The following is an 8,081-nucleotide window of genomic DNA, read 5'->3' as shown; positions in this document are numbered from 1 at the left end:
TTCAAGGTAGGGTTAGTATCTTAGATTTTCCAGATGGGCCCAGTATAATCTTTCTGTTTTGTTTTTTTTAAGTCGCTCAGTCCTGTCTGACTCTTTGCAACCCCATGGACTGTAGCCTACCAGGCTTCTCTGTCCATGGGATTTTTCCAGGCAAGAGTACTGGAGTGGGTTACCATTTCCTCCTCCTTAAAAACAGAGCTTTCTCTGGACTGAGGGCAGAAGAGGAAGTCAGGGAGATTCAGAGGGTGATAAGCCACTGCTGGCTTGAAGATGGAGGGGGCATGAGGGAAGCGTGAAAAGAAAACAAGTTCTGCCAACCATGGAGGAGCTTGGAAGAGGATCCTTGACCTGGAGAAATAAATTTTTGGCCAACACTGTGATTTTAACCCAGTGAGACTCTGAGCAGAGAATTCAGTCATGCCTTGCTAGACTTCCGACCTACAGAAATTGTGAGGTAATGCTTCTGTATTGTTTCCAGCAATCAAGTCTGTGGTAATTCATTATGGCGGCAAAAGAAATCTGATAGAATCATCAAGAGGCAGGGTGCAATGAGAGGTTATCTTATTTCTTCCCCTAGACTTTTTCATAAGAATTGACCAGTATGATACAAGTAGAGGTAGAATCTAAAAGATTAGTCCTTGGAAATGTATGCATCTGGCTAACTTAATACCTGTTACATTTAAAATTAATTTCTCTTAGTTCTTTTCTCATCAGGGTCAACCATTTCTTGACTCTACAAGTTAAATACACTTAAAAAACCCATCTTGACTATGTAATTTCCCTGCTCAGAAGCTTGCAGGATACCCCAGCTACTGCTGGGTATATTCCAAATTCATGTCTTCATATTCAGGATCACTCACAGCTGTTCAAGTTCTAGATATGGGTTGGCTGCACTTGTGCAAATCCCTTTTTGGAAAAGATCAAGATTCAAATTTAAAGTAAACTAGAATTGATGTGTGTTGACTTCCTTGTTTTCAAAAAGACTAATATATGCTGATCACTAGTGAACCTCATATTTTACGAATCATTTCTCCAAATATCATAGGTTATTTAGAATTTAACTTTATTATTCAAAATGGTGACCATCTGTAGTCATGCAGTGCTATAGTTCTTAAAAGCTACAATCAGGAGAGAAGACTAATAAACTTCACACTTTCTTTGCGAGAATTTTTTTTGCCTGTGTAGGACATGTTTCTTTCATTAAATTGATTAAAGAAATAAACAGAAATGACTCAAATATCCTCCAAAGAGACAGTGAGATGTCAGATAAAAAGACTGAATATTTAATATTACAAAAATGAAAGACAATCAGCAAACACCTTGTCCATTTGGTTTATACTTTAATTCTCAATCATATCTGTGTATTTGTTTTAGAAAGCATCTCTGCCCATTTATTTTTCCTAAGAATGTTGACACTTTATAAGTCATACAATTCTCACCAAATGCTCAACTATCAAATACTATTATGTGATACTAGGGCAGAAGGTATACATTAAACTAAAATTCAATTTAATCCTGGAAAAAGATAAGAATATATGTTAGATGAATGTAATTATAACCATTTTTCCCCAACAGATATCATGTGCATATCTGTTTTTAATTTAATTTCTATTCATGAATTCTATTACTAATTAAACAATTTAAACTACCCAAATTAACTTCGTCAACATTATGTGGTTTTGAAAATCTCTATCTATTAACCATGGACAGTAGTAATTATATTCTGTGTGTTTTATAGACATTATTATGATGGAGATACATAAATATATAAAAACATATAAATTTCATACTTCTATTTCAAGCAGACTTTTAATTATTTAAATCCAGAGTAGTCCTTTATCTTATTGATGCTTTCATTCATTCATGTGTACACACATTTACTCAGGTATTATGTGTCAAGAGCTCCACTATAGCACATATTTCCTCCTTGCAGGGCATAGCTATCTAATGAGTAGACGGATGTGGTAGAGACAAGTAGCTGGTCCCAAACGCCACCATCTTCTCATCATCTTTGCACATGTCTAGAGTATAATTTCCAAGCTTCCCTTGCAGATAAGGTGGTTGAGACTGAGTTTTAGCTAGTGGAATGATGGGTGATACCACCAGGCCCATAAAAATCTCCCTATTATCCTCCTCCATGCTCTTTTGTCTCAAGTCTGTTTAGAATGGAGAGAGCCTCAGGAAAATCTTGGAGTCCCTTGTTAAAGGTCACTGAGGTTCCATCAGCTTGTTCCCTGAACAACTGCATGCAAGAAGCCAACCTGTTCACTACCTAATACTGTAATGTGAGAGGGAAGAGGAGTGGAGGGAAAATAAGGATAGGAAACAAAAAGATACAAACCACTACATGTAAAGTAAATAAACCACAAGGATGGATTGTATGGCACAGAGAAATATAGCCATTATTTTATAGTAACTTTAAATGGAGTATAGTCTCTGAAAGTATTGAAACGCTATGTGCACACCCAAAACTAATACAGTAAGTCCTCATCATACAAATGAGTTCCGTGCCAAGAGCACTTTTGTAAGTTTTATTTCTTCATAAATCCAACAAAATTAGCCTAAGTAACACAATTGACTACTGTGTAGTACTATATACTATAATAGGTTTATACTTTTCACACAAAAAACACGAAAAAACCAAACATATACAAAAAATAAAGACAACATTTTTAATCTTATAGCACAATACGTTGACAGGGGCTGGCACTGAGTGAACAGACAAGAAGAGTTACTGATGGGAGGAGGGAGAGGAGGTGGGAGATGGTAGATCTGAAGGATCATCAGCAACAGGAGATGGGGCAAATGGCAGTTTCACTCATGCCTGAGGTTGATGGAGCCTGATGGTGATGGAATGCATATTCTTTGCAAGTTTGCAATTTCAAGGTTAGCATGTAGGGGACTTACCGTAGAATATTGTAAGATCAACTATACTTCAATAAAAATGTAAAAAAGTAGCTAACACTCTACTGTATTTGAACCACTAAGGATATCAGAGACTATTTCTTACTGGGGTTAGTCTACATTAATTACACAATGAAAAACTGGATTGGAACAGAATGTGTACAGTGGGCAGCAGCCAAATCATGAATCATGGTCACGGCAGACTTAAGCAGCCAGTGTCTCAGAAGTGGACTTATAAGTTTAGAAGTGTGTGCAGGTGGTCCTAAGGAGGTAAGACTGGAGATGAGGTAAAAAGTTTCAGATCACTGTAATTATTTAGATGAGAATTTATGAAGACCCTGGTGGCTCAGTGGTAAAGAATCTGATTGTCAATGCAGGAGACGTGGGTTTGATCCCTGGGTTGGGAAGATCCCCTGGAGAAGGAAATGGAAACCCACTCCAATATTCTTCCCTGGGAAATCCCATGGACAGAGGAGCCTGGCAGGCTACAGCCCATGGGGTCACAAAAGAGTCAAACATGGCTTAGCAACTAAACAACAACAACAACAAGGGACTGGTGTGGAAGGGAAATATCATAAGATTTGGTGGCTAACTGAATGCATGACACAAGTCCAGGTTGTGTCCACATTTTCTGTCTGAATCTGAGCAGAAGAGCACAGTGGATAGTAGCACCTTCAACAAAATAGAAAATAGAGGAAGAGAAACAAGTACATGTGTTAGATCAGGAATTTCATTCCAGAGAAGTGGAGAATGAGGTGATTTGGGCAAAGAAAACAGAGCTTCGGTCCTCAGAAAGAAATTTGTCTGGAGGATGATGTGTAGGGATTGGCATCATGTGGGGAGGAAATGATATTTGGCATGAATGAGCTTGCCAAGAAAAAGTAGGGAGAATGAGAAGATATGACCCTTGGGAGCACTGATTCTTAACACAGAACATGGGTCCATCTTGAATGGCCCGTTTATGCCAACAGAAAATGTCAACAAGGAGAACCCAAAGTTATTACTGATTTTCATCATATTTAGGCTTCCTTTTATTGGCTTCTATGAAAATTCACTGATGACAGCACTACATCCAACTTATGACAAATAGTTCCTTGAGAACAGAGAACATGGTTGATTGGTCTATCAATCCCAGCCCTTGAACTCAACTAAATGTTGAATGAAACTTGAAAATTCCCAGGATAACTGAGACTTTAAAAAGTCTATTTCTGATGGTCAGACCAGGTTTCCTGATTTGGGGTTTTGAAAATACTTCACATTCGATATGTCAAAACTTCCCTTGCACTTATAAGGTAGTTAGCATATCATAAAATGCATCAAAACTGGCATCCCATCGCATTTTATGGTTCTTAAGTGTTCCTTTCACAGATGGAAAAACAGAAATGTGAGAAGTGGAAGAATTTTCATTGCCAGTGGCTATGTTAGGACTAGGGACCAGAGGCAATGTCTGTTAAAACTCAAGACTCTGCAAGAGTCTCACTTGGTTACTCACCTAGATGAATAAGACAAGAAACAATCATTACTAATAATCATACCTATAACAAATAATCATACCTATCTGTTTCTATGGGATTTCTAGACTCATAAGGACTGCTTCTCAGAAAGCATGAAGATTGCTATGTGCTTGAATTTGTACCCTACTTAAGGTACAAGTATGAAGACTGCTTCTCCAATTGCAGTCTGATTTCCTTCTTCAGGGACTCCTCTTTCTACTTGTTGGCACACCAAAGTACTCCTTAGAGAATCCAAGAATGTAGACATACCAGCTCCCAGAACAGAATCTCATTAGATCCAGGAAAGCATGGAAGCAATTTATTGTTGTGGTATATGTTCTCTCTAATGGAACTGAGCCATCAACCATGCAGAGATTTTAGGGAGGGACATAGGCAAATACAAGGAACAAGGAAGTTTCCAACTAACTCTTCTCTATCTCATTAGAGGGAAAAAAGAGGTAAAGGTATTTGGAAACAGAAGTCACTGAATAGTAAGAAAAACTTTTGCAATTGGCTTTTGGACACAGTTAAAAACTATATCTATGATAACTTTGTCTTCTCTAAAGCTTGCTTCCATCATAATCCAGCACCAAACATCCCCCTTGGTTTGCCTCTCCTTTCAGTGGATCCAGAGAACACTGGTTAGTATTCTGGCTTGTCTGCTCACCATTGACATGCTTGTTGTAAGAAAAGATTACCTCTCCCCCCCCCCCCCCCCCCGAGAATTTCCTGTTTCTTACAAGTTTTCCCTATGAGTTGTCACTAGAGTTTGGAAAGTTAAAATACAGAACAACTGGTTTACCTCTATATCATTCAGGAAGAGTCATCATTTCTATAGAAATTGTAATGTTGATGACGGGAGTAGATTAAGGCCAGAAGTTTTAAGTGGCTATAATGTTCTCGTAACTCCAGGAGAGACAGCCATTTACTAACAGGCTGAGAGAAAAGGATGTAGAAATAATAGAAGTTTAAACATACAAACATGCCCTCACATTATCATTTTATTGTTCGTCTTTCTTCATTTAGTTTTTCTGTGAAAACTTAAACGTAGCCAAACTTTTGTCCCATGGGTAGGATTCAGGTTTCTGTATTACTTACAAAGTGCAGCACTGAAAACCACACACTTAAATCTTTTTTCCTACCAAAAGGATTCTGTAAAGTATATTTATGCCTATATTTTGGTTCACAGTTTACTAAGAATTAAGATAGTGAAGCTGTAAATTCTGACCAGATTAGAATAACAATTTAAACAACTTAAGTAGCTTGTCACTGTGTTATCTGAATACACACCTATATTTAAATACCAGTGGGTAGTGAAATGATTGGGTCAGGGTTATGAGTTCTTGGCACAAAGGGGACACTGAAGTGTTTATTGAATGAATAACTGTAGAGAAACTTTCCTTGGAGCCAAAAAAATCTCTAGCTCCAGTTCTGAGAGTTGCTGCTAAGTAATAGGGAGAAATAATGAGACCTTAAGTGAAAAAATGAAATTCACTCAGTTGTGTCCAACTCTTTGTGACCCCATGGACTGTAGCCTACCAGACTCTGTCCATGGAATTTTCCAGGCAAGAATACTGGAATGGGTTGCCATTCCCTTCTCCAAGGGATCTTCCTGACCCAGGGATGGAACCCGGGTCTCCTGCATTGCAGGCAGATTCTCTACTGTCTGAGCTACCAGGGAAGCCCCCAGTGAGACCTTGCATTGACTCAATCAAATGTCCCCATGTAGCCGTGCAACCCAATATCATTACTATTGGATCCTCAAAACTTCTCAAAGCTCCTCAGAGGCCAAAGGAAGAAAGAGAAAACATGTTCCCAAAGTGAAAGCATAAGTAACTTCTGGTTTGAAGAAAATTGAGCCAAAGAATGAATATCCTATCACTAGCCCTTAAGATATTGATATAGTTAGCTTAGACCAAAAATGAAAATAGTCCCAGGTGAAACTTCAGGATTAAATCATTTAAGTAGATTTAAAATAAAAGTATAGATCTCTCCAGCTTGATTAAAGATCAGGTTTGGAAACAAACTGAGTTTAGTAAATTCTACATGGCAATAAAAAATGGTCCCTGGTTTTTGGAAGGAAATCAATCATTTTACAGCCTGTATCTGGCAGGGCTACTCTAATAGATTCAAATACTATGGGGAAAAAATGCAGTCTACTCTCAGTGGCTCCTTTCCATTAACCCCACTAACCTCCTGCCTGGTTGGAATATTGTAACACAGTAAGATGGGGAAATGAGTGAAGCGTAATTCAATTGTCAAGGATAGGAAAACATTATGAGCATAGAATCTTACTAAAGACATTTCCTCATTAAAATACAGAAGTATTTCAGAGGTTTATGAGAACAATGCACCAAAATATTTATAAATGTCTCCAAACTCAGAGTCACCCAATTGAAGAGACTCCACCAGCTTATCATGCTTGAGATCAGCAATTCTGCCTACATACATTCATGAATTTGTACAAAGAGCAGGGAGGCAGTGTCAGTGAAGAAACTGCCTTCATTGTTGAAAAGGTCCACTCTTAAAATCATTTCCTTATCTTTGAAAGTATTTTCTGTTGTTGGGTTGGGGGATGACTAAATCTTTTTAAACAGAGACTGTGTGAAGCCCCCTAGACCTATATTCACACCTACTTGCACAGTCAGTTTGTCTAGGAAAAGCAAAAGATTCTTGAAGTAGCTTCAGGTGTCCCAGTTAAGGGCTGCCAACTATGCAAGCTGATTAGCAGTATTATACTCCCCCAAATGAAGCGGTAAACATGATCCTGAGAAGATGGGTGGGGGAAGTTAATAAAAATATTCTTATAGCCATATTTAAGCCACTGACATTTATATACCTGGTGTTTGGAACTTAAATACCATCTCAGGATTCTGTTTGTTCTTTGACCAACTTTAATTATTATTTCTAAGGATTGTAAAGATAATTGCTGAAAGGTTAAAGCAGAAAGAAGTGAGATGGGACATGCTGGTCCAAAATGTTCAGCTGGGCCTCATAATTCTTGGTACAGATGTTCCTACTTAGTTCAGCTCTGATTTAGAGAAATAGTTATAATATGTTTTGAGGCAAGGTGACCAGATGTAGTTGAATTTAAAGATCTGTCCCAGAATGTCAATGAAAAGAAACTCTATTACACTAGCAAATCTTTACCGGAGGGGAAAAAGTTATCCTTAAAAAATAATCTACTTTATCTTTAAAGGAGATGGATATTGATCTTGACAAGCCACTGATTCTTTTAAAAATAAAATTTTCAAAATGAACAATGTGGAGAAGTTTACCTTCACAGTACTAGTGGGAAAAGAAAAAGTAAAGCTAATAGAAGGAATTCCATCAGAGGCGACGCACTGTGTACAATACAGGCTTGATCTGTGGCTAAGCTGTGCATTTCTATCACTTGTGAGTAACATGGGTGCTGAAACAAAAGTGCTGAGAATTTTGGAGACCATCTTCACCAAGCTCTTATCTTTTCAGATGAGGAACATAAATTGCCTTCCTAAGTACAGGGAAGAGAAAATATGTGGGTTTTCAGATATCTCCTTTGGCATATGTAAGATGGAAAAACAGCCAAATAACTTAAGAAACTCAAATAACTTCCCTCAAATATAAAGCCAACTCTCTTCTCCCTTCTATTCCATTCCTCTCAAAAGGGGAACAGAGTGCAATTTCCAGAATTCAAATCAATTG

Source organism: Cervus canadensis, chromosome 14 (assembly GCF_019320065.1).
Source record: "Cervus canadensis isolate Bull #8, Minnesota chromosome 14, ASM1932006v1, whole genome shotgun sequence".
Lineage (NCBI taxonomy): Eukaryota > Metazoa > Chordata > Mammalia > Artiodactyla > Cervidae > Cervus > Cervus canadensis.
The sequence above is the reverse complement of the archived record's forward strand: the minus strand, read 5'-3'. Positions refer to the sequence as shown.